This window comes from Chlorocebus sabaeus, chromosome 5, assembly GCF_047675955.1.
Source record: "Chlorocebus sabaeus isolate Y175 chromosome 5, mChlSab1.0.hap1, whole genome shotgun sequence".
Classification (NCBI taxonomy): Eukaryota; Metazoa; Chordata; class Mammalia; order Primates; family Cercopithecidae; genus Chlorocebus; species Chlorocebus sabaeus.
In genome coordinates, this window is record NC_132908.1 from 85,878,740 (window position 1) to 85,895,478 (window position 16,739).

Below are 16,739 nucleotides of genomic sequence, written 5' to 3' on the forward strand. Positions count from 1 at the left end.
TGAATGCACTGTACTGTTTTGGTTTCCACAGTTTCTGTGTTTTATGCTAGGTTGCTTAATCCATTTGGAGCTGATTTTTGTTGATGGTATCTGTACAGTTTTAATTTCATTTTTCCCGCTATGGACATAAAATTTTTACAAGGCCTCTGTTTTTTTATTTTATTTTATTTTATTTTTAAGATGGAGTCTTGCTGTGTTGCCCAGGCTGGAGTACAGTGGCACGATCTCGGCTCACTGCAAGCTCCGCCTCCTGGGTTCACGCCATTCTCCTGCCTCAGCCTCCCAAGTAGCTGAGACTACAGGCGCCCACCAACACACCTGGCTAATTTTTTTGTATTGTTAGTAGAGATGGGGTTTCACCATGTTAGCCAGGATGGTCTCGATCTCCTGACCTCGTGATCCACCCGCCTCGGCCTCCCAAAGTGCTGGGATTACAGGCGTGAGCCACTGCGCCCAGCCACCTCTGTTTTTTTAATGAAGAAAAGAGGTTTATTTGGTTCACAATTCTGGAGGCCGGAAGGTCCCAAAAGCATGGCACCAGCATCCACTAGGCTCCAGATGGAGGCCTCATGCCGACTTCTGTTTGCACGCAACCAGTGGGAAACAGGTGTCCTAACACTAGTGAGAGAGAAAAATCCCAAAGTTTAGTTTTTCCCGTTCACTTGCCCTGGCCTCCAGGCAGTCCTGCAGCAGCAAACACATCATCGGCCTTAGGAGCTGGCCTGTGAGGTTGACCACTCTGTGCGTGGACAAGCCCCGCCCCTAGAAGAGACATGAGCACCTCTGCATAGGCTTTGAGAATGGAATTGACATTGAAAGCGCAACCCACACAATGTTCAATAAAACTTGCCTCCTGAACCTAACTAGGTCACTCACCTCATTAACCAATATCTCCATCACCCATGGGATTTACAGACCCAGAGTGTCATAACGTAAAATTCAAAAGTGTCTAGACTATAATCTGAAATTATTCAGCATAGGTGCAACAGCCTTGGGGAGCAGTGTTATGATACAAAATGGCTAACATTCATGGCCTCAGAATCCTGGAAGGAAAGGAGAAAGTGTGATGTAGTAAAACCACTTGAAAAAATCATGATGAAAAACTTCTCATATTTGGTGTAAGATAAAAACTTAAGTCTGAAGAGGTTCCATGAGCCCCAGACAGGATAAACCTACAGAAAACCAAGCCCAGACCTACCACCATGAAACTGCTAAAAGCTACAGAGTGAAAGTCTTGGAAGGAGGCTGAGAAAATGGACACAGTGCTTCCCAAAGAACAATTCAATTGACCGGGTTTCTCATCAGAAGCCATAGAGACCAACAGGAAATGTAGGACCATTTTTCAAGTTCTGAAATAAAAAAAAATGCCCACCCAGATTGCTGTATCCAGCAAAATATCCTTTAGGAATGAAACAGAAATAACGATGATGCAATACAAAGAGTTATTGCCTGAAGAGCTGGTTTAAATAAATGGTTACAGAAAACTCTTCAGGAAACCTGGGGCAAAGGAAAAGCAGTAGAAATGGTAAATATCTGAGTAAATAGATCAGATTATTCTACTCTTGAGTTCTTTAAAATATATATGATTGTGAAAAACAAAAGCTATCACATGGGGTTTCAACTGATGTATATTGAATACATAAGACAACTGCAACATTAAGGTGAGGGGCAATGTGGCTGGACGGCGTTGAGGTTCCGTGTTCCATTTCAGTGGCAAAATACTGTTCCAGAAAGACTGGAAAAGCTAAGTATGTATATTTTAATTACTAAAGAAGTATATAGCTGGGCATGGTGGCTCACACCTGTAATCCCACCACTTTGGGAGGGTGAGGTGGGTGGATCACTTGAGGTCAGGAGTTCGAGACCTGCTTGGTCAACATGGCGAAACCCCATCTCTACTAAGAAATACAAAAATTAGCTGGGTGTGGTTGGGGGCACCTGTAATCCCAGCTACTCAGGAGGCTGAGGCAGGAGAATCACTTGAACCTGGGAGGTGGAAGTTGCAATCAGTCGAGATCGCGCCACTGCACTCCAGCCTGGGGGACAGAGCAACACTCTGTCTTTATTAAAAAAAAAAAAAAAAAAAGGTACAATGAGATATCCTAAAATAGTCCAACATGTTAATTGAAACATACTACGAAAAGTGTTAAATAGCCTGAAAGAATTGTGATGAAGGGGAAACTGAATACTGGGAACAAAAGAGGAGAAGAAGGTAATGAAGTGGTGGCCGGGTGCAGTGGCTCAGGCCTGTAATCCCAGCACTGTGGGAGGCCCAGCACTGTGGGAGGCCAATCACTTGAGGTCAGGAGTCTGAGACCAGCCTGGCCAACACACTGAAACCCCATCTCTATAAAAATACAAAATTAGCCGGGGGTGATGGTGGGAGCCTGTAATTCGAGCTACGTGGGAGGCTGAGGTAGGAGAATCACTTGAACCGGGGAGATGGAGGTGGCAGTGAGCTGACATCTCACCACTACGCTCCAGTCTGGGTGATAGCAAGACTCTCTAAAAAAAATAAAAAATAACTGGTAGAGTCGAATCCTATGTAATCAAACACGTTAAATGCACGTGATCAGCCGGGCATGGTGGCTCACACCTGTAATCCCAGCACTTTGGAAGGCTGAGGCGGGTGGATCACTTGAGGTCAGGAGTTCCATACCAGCCTGGTCAACACGGTGAAACCCTGTCTCTACTAAAAATACAAAAATTAGCCGGGTTTGGTGGTGCACACCTGTCGTCCTAGCTACTCAGGAACCTGAGGCAGGAGAATCACTTGAACCCAGGAGGCAGAGGTTGCAGTGAGCCGAGATCACATCACTGTACTCCAGCCTGGGCAACACAGCGAGACTCGTCTCAAAAAAAAAAAAAAAAAAAAAGACATGATCTACACATGCTATTTAAAGACAGGAAAGATAAAAAGTGTGGCCCATCAATATGACATCTACAAGACACTTCAAATACAACGACGTAAATAGGGTTAATAGAAAAATGGAAAACTGTATACCATGGAAACATAATAAAGTGGAGAGGCTATATTTAACATCAGACAAAATGACTTCAGCACAAAGAAAATTACCACAGGGTGTCGAGTACAGTGACTGATGCCTGTAATCCCAACACTTTGGGAGGTTGAGGTGGCTGGCTCGCATAAGGCCAGGAGTTCAAGACCAGCCTGGGCAACATGGTGAAACCCTGTCTGTACTAAAAATACAGAATTAACCGGGCATGGTGGCAGGTGCCCGTAATCCCAGCTACTTGGGAGGCTGACACAGGAGAATCACTTGAAACCAGGAGGCGGAGGTTGCAGTGAGCTGAGATAGTGCCACTGCACTCCAGCCTGGGTGACAGAGTGAGACTCCATCTCAAACAAACAAACAAAAAGTTTCCTCATTTAGGTTTTATACATGTCTTGATAAGTTTATTTCTAAGCATTGTTTTATTGCTATTATAAATATGTTTTCTCTACTAGTTTATCACCTCACTGGTGGTTGGTTATGCAGATGAAGACCACCTATTTTTTGACAGCAATTTCACCTCTTCTAACTTACTAAATGTTTTTACTGATTGATTCTATGGGACTTTCCATGTATATCATATAATGCATGCAAGATGTAGTTCACTTTTTTCAATTCTGTTTTGCCCAATTGCATTAGGTTACACTTCCAGTACACACACACACACACACACAGATAGCTATGGACATAGGCATCCTAAGAAAGTATTTGCCAATTCCCATTTTGAGTGCTTCTATCAATAATAGGTACTAAATTTTTCCAGAGGCTTCATCCACACCTATGGATAAAATCACACGCCTTATCTTCTTAGGTGGATTCACACGGTGTAGTACTTCACAGGCTTTCTAATAACTGCACCAGGTGCAGTCTGATCAGGCTGGTCTCAAACTCCTGACCTCATGATCTGTCTGCCTCAGCCACCCAAAATGCTGGGGTTACAGGCGTGAGCCACTGTGCCCGGCCATGAGGAAACTTTAAAACACTTTTTTTTTTTTTTTTTTGAGGCAGGGACTTGCTCTGTCCCACAGGCTGCAGTGCAGTGGTGTGATCACAGCTCACTGCAGCCTCCATCTCCAGGGCTCAAGCGATCCTTCCTCCTCAGCCTCTCAAGTAGCTGAGACTACAGGTGCACACCACCACACCAGGCTAATTAAAAATAAAAAATTCTAGAGACAGGGTCTCATTTTGTTGTCCAGGCTGGTCTGGAACTGCTGGGCTCAAGCCATCCTCCCGCTTCGGCCTCCCGAAGTGCTGGGATTACAGGCTTGATTGAGCCACTGTACCCAGCCTAAGAATACTCTTCAAAGACACACACGGCTGGGCGCAGTGGCTCACGCCTGTAATCCCAGCACTTTGGGAGCCCGAGGCGGGGGCGGATCACGAGGTCAGGAGATCGAGACCATCCTGGCTAATGAGGTGAAACCCTGTCTCTACTAAAAATACAAAAACTTAGCTGGGCATGGTGGTGGGCACCTGTAGTCCCAGCTGCTCAGCAGGCTGAGGCAGGAGAATGGTGTGAACTCAGGAGGCGGAGCTTGCAGTGAGCTAAGATCGTGCCACTGCACTCCAGCCTGGGCGACAGAGCGAGACTCCATCTCAAAAAAAAAAGACACACATAGACTTGAACACATGGGCAAATTCCTTGTTCTTTGATGAGATGACTTAACATCATAAAGATCCCATTCTTAATTCAGAAATGAAACATAATCCCAGTTACAACAGCACCAAAAGCTGTTTGTGGAGTTAATGCAGATTGACCCTGAAGTTCATATGGAAGCACAGACGTCTGATGGTGCCCAAGAAAACCCAGGAGACAAAACTGGTGCTTCCCTGTGGACACTGCAGCACCCTCTGAAGCCACTGTAATTAAAGCGTGTGACACATGGCCAGGAAGCAGACAGATGGACAAAAATGGAATATCTGGAAATAGACCTAGCAACATGGAAATTTAGTTCATAAAGGGGGTATTTCATATCAGTGGGGCAAAAAATGCACTTCGTAATGAAAGATGCTAAGACAATTGGTGAGCTGTCTGAGTAGGATGGTTTCACATGTGTAAGTTACACCATTCAGGCCGGGTGGGGTGGCTCACGCCGGTAATCCCGGCACTTTGGGGGGCCAAGGGGTGCAAATCAGTTGAGATCAGGAGTTCGAGACCAACCTGGCCAACATGGTGAAACCACATCTCAGCCAGGCACGGTGGCTCACGCCTGTAATCCCAGCACTTTGGGAGGCGGAGGTGGGCAGATCACGAGGGTCAGGAGATCGAGACCATCCTGGTTAACACAGTGAAACCCTGTCTCTACTAAAAATACAAAAGAATTAGCCGGGTGTGGTGGGAGGCACCTGTAGTCCCAGCTACTCGGGAGGCTGAGGCAGGAGAATGGCTGTGAACCTGGGGGGCGGAGCTTGCAGTGAGCCAAGATCGCGCCACTCACTCCAGCCTGGGCGACAGAGCGAGACTACGGCTTAAAAAAAAGAAAAGAAAAAAGAAACCCCGTCTCTACTAAAAATACAAAATTAGCCAGGCGTGGTGGTGCACACTTGTAATCCCAGCTACTCAGGGGGCTGAAGCAGGAGAATTGGTTGAGCCTGGGAGGCGGAGGTTGCAGTGAGCCGAGATCGCGCCCCTGCACTCCAGCCTGGGCGACAGAGCAAGACTCCGCCCCCGCCCAAAAAATTACTCTGTTCACAAGAATAAGCTCCAAATGGATCAGGGATCTCATGTGAACAAATGAAACGTGGGTTATGCGAATGGTTTCGGGGCGATTGGGAAGAGGGCTGGCCAGCAGGGGCGGTGGCACAGGCAGGCCGGGCTTCAGGGTGGGGGTCGCCACTCAGGAACTCAGGGCTGGGGAGGGGCTTGTGAGCCGGTGACACACTCAGCAGCCGGGCGGGAGCCACGGTCTGTACCCTCTGAAGGGCAGCCGGGGCTGGGTCCTGACAGCCCTCAGGTTTCGCTTTTCTGTGGCTAGCAGGTGTTTGGCACCATTTCACAGGGTACGCAGAGCAGACGGGACCTAGATGACCACACATCTGGCGTGTCTGGGCTCTGTTTAAAACAGACCTCGGCCAGAGTCCTGAAGAGCAGAATCCCGAAGTTGAAGTCACAAAAGATCAAAATCCCTACAGTGTGAAATCCTGAAAATGGCAAATCCCAAAGGCTAAAAGCCCAAAAATCCTGAAAATGGCAAATCCCAGAAGACTAAAGGCCCGAAAGTCCTGAAAATGGCAATCCCAAAAGACTAAAAGTCCGAAAATAATGTAATCCTTTAAGTAGTTTTCTTGTTTTTATTTTATTTATTTATTTTTGAGACAGAGTCTCCCTCTGTCACCCAGGCTGAAGTGCAGTGCCGCTATCATAGCTCACTGCAGCCTCAACCTTCTGGGCTCAAATGGTCCTCCCACCAGAACCTCCCACACCGCTGGGATTAAGGCACAAACCACCTTGCCCAGCTACAGAGTAATTTTTAAACGTCTTTAGAAGACATTTAGACTGATCCCAGCACTTTGGGAGGCCGAGGCGGGTGGATCACAAGGTCAGGAGATCGAGACCATCCTGGCTAACACGGTGAAACCCCGTCTCTACTAAAAATACAAAAAATTAGCCGGGCGCGGTGGCGGCGCCTGTAGTCCCAGCTACTCAGGAGGCTGAGGGAGGAGAATGGTGCGAACCCGGGAGGCGGAGCTTTCAGTGAGCCAAGATTGCACCACTGCACTCCAGCCTGGAGGACAGAGCGAGACTCCGTCTCAAAAAAAAAAAAAAAAAAAGACATTTAGACTGGACATGGTGGCTCACGACAGGAATCCCAGTAATGTGGGAGCTCAAGGTGGGAGGATCGCTAGAGCCCAGGAGTTGGAGGCCAGCCTGGGAAACTGAGACCCTGTCTCTACGAAAAAAAGTTTAAAAAATTAGCCAGGTGTGGTGGCTCATGCCTGTGCTTCCAGGTACTCTGGAGGCTTAGCCAGGAGGATCACTTGAACTCAGGAGTTTGAGGCTGCAGTGAGCCGAGATCACGCCACTGCATTCCAGCCTGGGCGACAGAGTGAGATTCTGTCTCAAAAAAAAAAAAAAAAAAAAAATTAGACATTTGAATCTAACAATGTAACTCTGGACGTCAGACTCTCCCCACTCCCCAGGATTTGCTGGGTTTTGGTTTTTGTTGTGGGCTGTCTGTGCTGAGGTGTAAACTGAAGACATTCTCACGTCTTTCCTGATCATCTATCTATAGATCTACATTTATATATATATAACATATATAAACATATAGTATAGTAAATGTGTATATTATACATATATATTAACCATGCCCGGCTAATTTTGTATTTTTAGTAGAGACGGGGTTTCACCGTGTTCGCCAGGATGGTCTTGATCTCCTGACCTCATGATCTGTGCGCCGCAGCCTCTCACAGTGCTGGGATTACAAGCGTGAACCACCGCGCCCGGCCTCAGACGTCTAATCTTTAGCAAAAGTTCCAAGCAGGCCAAGGGCACAGATGGTGCCTGCACCTGCACAGCCACCCACAGTCGAGAGGAGAGCAGAGGCACCGGGCCTGGTCACACCACAGAGAGGAACGGGCTTCCCAGCCTGGCTCTGGGCTGGTCAGCAACCCCCACTTCCCACCCTGCCTGCTCAAAAGAAAGGGTCCTTCTCCTTCCAGCCCCCTCCACCCTCCCTCCAGGACCTCCCTCCAGGACCTCCCTGATGTGCATGGGGTCTGTGCAGGTGTTAAGCCACACTCACGCCCTCCCAGGGGGGGGGATCTCGAAGGGGAGAGCAGGCGCCACAGTCAACAGGAGGGAGGGCTTCTGGCCGAGGTGGCAAGGAGGCTCCAGGAGGGGGCGGCGTTGACCTTGGGCGTTAAAGGATGAGAAGGAGTTCCGTAGGAAGGAAGGTCTCCAGGCAGGGGCCTCGGGGCACAAGGGGATGCCAGAGTGTCACTGGTGATGAAGCTGTCCGGGTCTGCAGCAACCTCAGTTCTTGCTGCCTCAGAAAAAATAATTCAACCGCAGGGCATAAGGCAGAGGGAGAGACTGAGGCACACGTCAGAGCAGAAGTGAAGTTTATTAAAAAGCTTTAAAGCAGGAAGGAAAGTACGCCTGGAAGAAGGCCAAGAGTGCGACTTGAAAGGCAAGTGTGTGGTCTGACCTTCTGACTTGGGGTTTGATACAGTGACACAATGCAGGGTCTTGCGTTACTTCTCCCCACTCACCCAGCTTCCGAGATCTTCTTGGGAAGCTGCTGATTACCAGCTTCAGCTGTTTTCTGTCTCATAGGAGGGTGTCTTGCCCTGGCGCTGGCTGTGACCAATTACTACTTTACAGAGACAGTTAACAACCACCTGGCCATCACCTGATGGGGGTCAGCATCCTGTTGTGTGTGTGTGTGGTGGTGCGGAGCCCTGTTCTGCCCTGTTTATGCCCCCTAGCTACCCACACTAACATTTCCTCCCACAGGAGTCCAAGACCCCAATTCTTGAGGGAAAACGGACAAAGGTCAGTCTTGTGTAACTGCTGCCTGCCGACAGAGGGGCGGTGGTGGTGGTTCTGTGAGTCTCGGCCTCTTGTCAGGGCAGGGTTGGCTCCATGGGTTACTGGGGTTACTGAAAGCGGTGCCCAGCCAGGGAGCGGTATCCAGGGAGATGGGCAGGATTTTGCCTCTGTCCTGTCCCCCTGATGGGCAGTCCAGGGGTCCCCTGTAGAAGGGTGGCTCTTGAATATTGAGACAACCTATCCCTCACTGAGGACCACCTGGAGTTTGATGACCTGAAGGCGAGAGGAGACAAATCGAGTTATTAGATTTAGAAGAATGTTGTCTGGGCATGGTGGCTCACACCTGTAATTTCAGTCCTTTGAGAGGTCGAGGTGAGCAGATCACCTGGGGACAGGAGTTCAAGACCAGCCTGGGTAACATAGTGAAACTCCATCTCTACTGAAAATACAGAAAAACAAACAAACAAACAAACAAACAAAAAACTAGCCAGGCGTGATGGCACGTGCCTATAATCCTAGCTACTCCGGAGGCTGAGGCATGAGAATCACTTGAACCTGGGAGGAGGTTGCCGTGAGCCGAGATCAGGCCATTGCACTTCAGCCCGGGCGACAGAGCAAGATTCCTTTAAACAAACAAACAAGGCCGGGCACGGCAGCTCACTCCTGTAATCCCAGCACTTTGGGAGGCCGAGGCAGGCGGATCACGAGGTCAGGAGTTCAAGACCAGCCTGGCCAACATGGTGAAATCCTGTCTCTAATAAAAATACAAAAATTGACTGGGCGTGGTGGTGCACGCCTGTAATCCAGCTACGTGGGAGGCTGAGGCGGGAGGATTACTTGAACCTGGGAGACAGAGGTTGCAGTGAGCCCCACCATTGCACTCCAGCCTGGGTGAGATTCAGTCTCAAAAAAAAAAAAAAAGATGGCTTCACCCGGCTGGCAGACATGTACGGGCACCTGTGAGGGTCGCAGCAAAGAGTCAGATGGGACCACCGCTTGCTTCAGCAAAGTGCCACAGGATCCACCTATTCTGAGGGGCCCCAGGGACACCCACGGCCTCGGTGGCATCATAGACACAGACCACCCAGCTAATGGCCATAGCCATGACGCAGGCCTAAGAAATGAACCGCAGCACCAGCGGCCGTGCCCTCTGTGTCCTGCCCATTTCAAGAGGGCCTTGGGCAGCGGCTGGAGAACTGTGCTCAGCGGCATTTCCTGGCGAGGTGTTTGACACTTGACCTCAGCTCTGTGCCTTCCCATCCCCTTTCCAGTTCCTGGGTCTTTTCACCCACTTAATCTGCTGGGGGCCGTGCTGTCCCTGAGTTTTTACTTTAAAGTCCAACGTTTTGAACATATGTGTGCATGTATCTTTATAATAAAATGATTTACATTCCTTTGGGTATATACCCAGTAATGGGATTGCTAGTCAAATGGAATTTCTGATTCTAAATCTTTAAGGAATCGCCACACTGTTTGCCACAATGGTTGAACTAATTTACACACCCACCAACAGTGTAAAAGTGTTCCTTTTTCTCCACAACCTTGCCAGCATATGTTGTTACTTTTCTTTCTTTATTTTTTCTTTTGATACAGAGTCTCGGAGTCTCATTCTGTCACCCAGGCTGGAGTGCAGTGGCGTGATCTGGGCGCACTGCAACCTCCCCCTCCGGGGTTCAAGCAATTCTCCTATCTCAGCCTCCCTAAGGAGCTGGGATTACTGGCATGCGCCACCATGCCCGGCTAAATTTTTTTTTTTTTTTTGGAGATGGAGTCTCGCTCTGTCACCCAGGCTGGAGTGCAGTAGCGCGATCTCAGCTCACTGCAACCTCCACCTCCCGGGTTCACGCCATTCTCCTGCCTCAGCCTTCTGAGTAGCTGGGACTACAGGCGCCCACCACTGCGCCTGGCTAGTTTTTTCTATTTTTAGTAGAGATGGGGTTTCACCGTGTTATTAGCAGGATGGTCTGAATCTCCTGACCTCGTGATCCACCCGCCTCGGCCTCCCAAAGTGCTGGGATTATAGGCATGAGCCACCATGCCCGGCCATTTTTTGGTATTTTTAATAGAGACGGGGTTTCACCATGTTGGCCAGGCTGGTCTTGAGCCCCTGACTCAAGTGATCTGCTCTCCTCAGCCTCCCAAAGTGCTGGGATTACAGGTGTGAGCCACCGCACCCGGCCCATCTGTTGTTTCTTGACTTTTTTTTTTTTTGAGACAGAGTCTTGCTCTGTCGCCCAGGCTGGAGTGCATGATGCCATCTTGGATCACTGCAGCCTCCGCCTCCTGGGTTCAAGCGATTCTCCTGCTTCAGTGGGGTCCTGAGTAGCTGGGATTACAGGTGTGCACCACCACCCGGCTAATTTTTGTGTTTTCAGTAGAGACGGGGTTTCACCATGTTGGCCAGGCTGGTCTCAAACTCCTGACCTCAGGTGATGCACCCGACTCGGCCTCTCAAAGTGCTGGGGTGACAGGCATGAGCCACTGCACCCGGCCGACAGTGCTGGGGTGACAGGCGTGAGCCACTATGCCTGGCGTGTTTCTTGGCTTTTTAATAATCGCCATTCTGACTGGCATGAGATGGTATCCCATGGTGGTTTTGATTTGCATTTCTCTAATGATCAGTGATGTTGAACCTTTTTTTGTGTTTGTTGGCTGCATGTATGTCTTCTTTTGAGAAGCGTCTGTTCATGTCCTTTGCCCACTTTTTAATTTTGTTTTTTGTAAATTCGCTTAAGTTCCTTGTAGATTCTGGATATTAGACCTTTGTCAGATGTATAGACTGCAAAAATTTTCTCCCATTCTGTAGGTCTCTGTTAGCTCTGATGATTATTTTGCTTTGCAAAAGTTTAATTAGATCTTTAATTAGATCCCATTGGTCATTTTTTGCTTTTGTTGCAATTGCTTTTTGTGATTTGATCATTGCAGCACTATTCACATTAGCAAAGACACGGAATCGACCCCAGTGTCCATCAGTGATAGACTGGATAAAGAAAATGTGGTGCATACACACCATGGAATACTATGCAGCCATAAAAAAGAAGCGAGATCACGTCCTTTGCAGGGACATGGGTGGAGTTGGAAGCCGTTATCCTCAGCAAACTAACGCGGGGAAACTAAACACGGCATGTTGTCTCTTTTAAGTGGGAGCTGAACCATGTGAACACATGGTCACAGGGAGGGGAACAAGGCACACTGGGGCGGTTGGGGGAGGGCGGGGGGCGGGAGGGCATTAGGAAAAATAGCTAATGCATGTCCTGTTTATCCCCACGTGATGGGTTGATAGGTGCAGCAAACCACCATGGCACACGTAACAAGCCTGAGCGTCCTGCACGTGTACCCCAGATATTAAAAAAAAAAAAAAAAATCCGACATTTCCTGAAAGTTGATGGGGCATTAGTGGATCCTAGCACCAAACAGGACAGCAGGTGGGGACGGGGGACAGAGGCGGTGGAGAGAGAAGCCAGCGGGTTCCAGGGCCCCAGGGCAGTCCCTGGAAGAGATGTGGCAGCACCTCTGCAGTTTCCACGTTGCTGGTCGTGAAGCAAATTCCAGGCCCTGCTCCCCAACCGGCGCGTGCCACCCTCGCCTTCAGCTCCAATTCTGCTGCGCCCCAGGCCGCCCGCGCCCGGCAGCCGCCGGGCTCTGACTAAGCCCCCGCCGGGCCCCTGGGACCAGCCTCTCCGCGGGCCTGGTCCCTGCGCGCGCGTCAGCGACACCGTCGGACCAGGGGCCGCCCCGGAGCGGGGAGCCCAGGAGGACGGCCGGGTGGCCCGGGGCAGAGGCGCCAGGGAGGATGGAGAAGGGACACCCAGGGCCTCGGCGGGCTGGGGGCGGGGAGGGCTGCGGGGCAGCAAGGAAGGGGGCGCACCTGGGTGACCCGGCTGAGCAGGAGCGGGCAGGGGCTCGGGAGGCGCCGGCTCCAGACGCTGGACTGCGGCGCGGAGCTGCGCTGGGGGCACCGCGCCGGGTTCAGCGAGGATTGCTGGGCGGGGCGTGCGCGGAGCGAAGCTGATCGGGGGCGGGGCTTAGGCCGGGGATGGCCTGGTGGGCGGGGCCTGAGCCGTGAAGGGGCGGGTCTGGCAGGGACGGGGCCTGATCTGCGCCGTAGGGCGGAGCCTTGAGGGGCGGAGCTGGCGGTTGATCCGCGAGGGGGCGGGGCTTAGAGCCACTAAGAGGCGGGGCCTAGTGGGGGAGCCACGTGGGAGCCGGGGGGCGTGGCCGGGAGCGCTCAGGTGCGTGCGGGGCGCAGGTGCACACAGGTTGCTCGCGGGCGCGGGGGGTCCGGCGGGCGTCCCGGGGTGGTCCCCGCGTGGGGCCGGGGGCGTCCGCGCGGGCGGGGCGAGGTCGGGGACGGAAGCCGCCCGCCCTCCTCCGCGCCGGGAGCTTTTGGCTGGTTCTGCGGGAGGAGCTCCCAGGTGACCCGCGGGGTCTGAAGCCGCCGCTCGGGAGCTCGGGGCCTGCGCGGCGTCTACGGGGCGAGCGAGGGAGAACTGACGCCTTTCGCCCGGATCCTTCGCCCCTTCCGAGAACCAGGTGGGTCGCGTTTCTTTTCAAGTCCGATGGTTTTCGCGGTAATTTGCGAGAAGCATCACGGTGGATCCTGTGGGTCGCTCCTGAGCTTTCTGACTCCCGGTTTTGCTGCCAGTGGGCTCTGCGCGCGCGTGAACAGTTCGAACTGGCACGTTCCTGCGGTTCAGAGCGCCGTTCGCGTCCTCACACTGATCCAGGTGGAACTCACGCCACAGACACCGCGTCGCAGGGCTCAGCTCGGCGCCGCCCCCGCAGCGCTGCGGGACCTGCACCTTCCCGGGCTCCGGAACAGCCTCTGCCCGAGCGGAGCCGGCCCGTGGGCAGCCGCTCTCCGCGCCCTCCCGGCCCCGCAGCCCCCGCTCCGCGGCCCCGCCCGTGCGGACCCCCGCTCGGTGCAGCCCTGCGTGCTGTGGCTGTTGTGTTCCGGCGTCTTTCGCTTAGAATCGCGTCTTCAAGGTTCGTCGGCGGCGGCGCGGGGGTCAGGCCCGCGGTGCTTTTCAGGAGGGAATAATATTCCGTGGACGGGGCCCGCGCTGGGATAGGGCCTGGGCCGCCCCATCTGATGATTCCCCGCTCACTGGCGCCGGCCCCGCGGAGACCTCGCAGGTGCCGTGAGGAACGAGATGGGCAGAGTCTGGACACGTGCGCGGGGCCGGGAGGAGCCTGCGCCGCCTCCCAACGCGGAAATCTGCCCCCAAGGCGGAGCCTGCCGGTGTCTCCGCGCGCGCCGCGCACCTGTCGGCGTCATTTCTGCTCCGCCTGCGCAGCGACCACCCGCCGCACCTGCGCTGACGCGAGACCCTCCTGGAAACGAGCAGCAGCCGCCTGCGGGAGCCCGGGAGCCTCGTTCCCCGGCGCCCGTCTTAAGAAACGGTGTGTGTGTGAGATGGAGCCTCGCTCTTTCGCCCGGGCTGGAGCGCAGAGGCGCGACCCCGGCTCACTGCAACCTCCGCCTCTCGGATTCAGGCCTCAGCCTCCCTAGTGGCCGGGACTACAGGTGCCCGCCACCACACCCGGCGGATTATTTTTTATTTTTTACTTTTTATTTTTGGTAGAGACAGGGTTTTGCCATGTTGCCCAGGCTGGTCTCCAACTCCTGACCTCAGGTGATCCGCCCGCCTCGGCCTCCCAAAGTGCAGGGATCACAGGCGTGAGCACCGCACCGGCCTTAATAGACCTTATCTGGGAGAAGTGTGTCTGGCCTCGTGTCAGTTTCTGTTGCGTGGCAAGGTGAGAACCAGCATGGAGACTGATTTCACTTGTCCGTTCCTCTCTGGATGGACGCGTGGGTGTGTCCACTCTGCCCTCCGTAACGGTGCCATGAGGACGTTGGGCTCATGTTTTCAGTTGTTTAGGGTATAAATCTAGGAGTCGAAGGGGGCGGTCCTATGGTAATTCTGTGTTTAAACCTTTGTACCCTTTACTTTTTCTTTTAAAGTAATTTTAAATTTTAATATTTTAAATGATGGCAAAATATGCATAACATAAAACCTACCCTTTAACCCATTTTTACTGAACAATTCAGTGGCATGAGACTTATGTAACCATCATGATGGTCTATTTTCAAATTTTTCTTCCCAAAAAGCAAGCATGAGGCCAGGCGTAGTGGCTTATGCCTGTAATCCCAGCACTTTGGGAGGCCGAGATGGGCGGATCACGAGGTCAGGAGATCGAGACCATCCTGGCTAACACGGTGAAACCCCGTCTCTACTAAAATACAAAAAATTAGCCGGGAGTGGTGGCGGCGCCTGTAACCCCGGCTATTCGGGAGGCTGAGACAGGAGAATGGCGTGAACCCGGGAGGCGAAGCTTGCAGTGAGCTGAGATGGCGCCAGCACACTCCGGCCTGGGCCATGGAGCCAGACTCCATCTGAAAAAAAAAAAAACAAAAACTCATTAAGCAGTAACTCCCCGTTCCCTCCACGCACCCACTGCTGGTTAACCTCTCTTCTCTCTGTCTCTGAACTTGCCTCCTGTAAGGACCTTGTGTAAGTGGAATATTGCAATATTTGTCCTTTGCCTAGCCTCGTGTTCTCAGGGTTCACTCATCTGTGTTGCAGCATCTTTCCATAATTCGTTCCACTTTAGGAATATTGAAACTGGCCCAATTGTCCCATAGAACAGATGTTTATGGTTTCTTTTAAATAAACATAGAAATTGGCCCTCCCAGTCTTAAAACTTGAGAAAGTTACATTTGTCTTATCTGAGTTCTTTTCTCAGGAAACCAGCCATTGGGCCTCCAGATGGCACCAAGAAGCTGAAACCCACCAGATCACAGCATCTGGACAATGAGAGGCCAGACCCCTCACCCCTTTATGATGGCCTAGCTGGCCACCTGCTCCCATTGACCAGCTCTTCCTTACCCTCCCTAATTTTCTCACACACAGATGCATGTCTTCCCTGCTATAAACCCCTAATTTTGGGCAGTGGAGGAGACAGATTTGAGGCTGAGTTCCCATCTCCCTGCAGTAGCACTGGAGTTGAGCCTTCTTTCCTGGCAGGACTCGGTCTGTTTGTGTAACAAGCAGCAGGACCCAGCCTGAACCCCGGCGTTTCAGTCACAGATCTGTGTACAAGTGTCTGTTCAAGCTCTTGTTTTAATTTCTCTTTGGTGTATACCTGGAAGTGGAATCGCTGGGTCATGGGTGACTCTAACTGTCAGAGGAACCCCAAATGGGTTTCCGAGGTGGCTGCTCTTCACATTCTGGTGAGCAGTATGGGGGCGCAGATTCCCCGTAGCCTTGCTGTCACTTACCTCCCATTTTCAGTGATTATGTGAGAAATACACATTCACCCGTCCAAACCTGAAGAATGGACTCGGAGACTCGAGGAACAGGCGGAGGTTGCAGTGAGCCGAGATCGCGCCTCTGCACTCCAGCCTGGGTGACAGAGCGAGACTCTGTCTCAAAAAAAAAAAAAAAAAGAGAAAGGACCATTTAAAATGTTTTCTCACATTTTATTGTAGTAAAATACATGTAACATAAAACTTACTGTCTAAGCAATTTTAAGTGTGCAGTTCAGTGGTACTAAATACTTACGTCATCCTGTGCAACTATCAACCCCATCTCCTTTCTTCCTTTTTTGTTTTTTGAGATGGAGTCTCGCTCTGTCACCCAGGCTGGAGTGCAGCGGTGCGATCTCGGCTCACTGCAACCTCCGCCTCCTGGGTTCAAATGAGTCTCCTGTCTCAGCCTCCCGAGTAACTGGGACTACAGGTGCACCACCACGCCCAGCTAATGTTTGTATTTTTAGTAGAGATGGGGTTTCACCATGTTGGCCAGGCTGGTCTCGAACTCTTGACCTCAAGTGATCCTATTATGAACATGAGTATAGAAATAGCTTTGAGACCCTGCTTTGAGTTCTTTTAAGTTTGTATATGAAATTGCTGGATCATGTGGTAGTTCCATTTTTAATTCAGAATCACCATGGGGTTTTGGACAGTGGCTGCAACATTTTACATCCCATCCGTGGTGTCCGTCCATCCTCACAAAGGCTGGTGCCCTCTGTGCTCTCCATGCTATTCCGTGGGTCCATGTGTCTCCATATGTCTGTCTCTTTTTTTTGAGATGGAGTCTCGCTCTGTCTCCCACGTTGGAGTGCGGTGGCACAATCTCAGCTTACTGCAACCTCCCCCTCCTGGGTTCAAGTGATTCTCCTGCCTCAGCCTCCTGAGTAGCTGGGCTTACAGGTGTGCACCACCA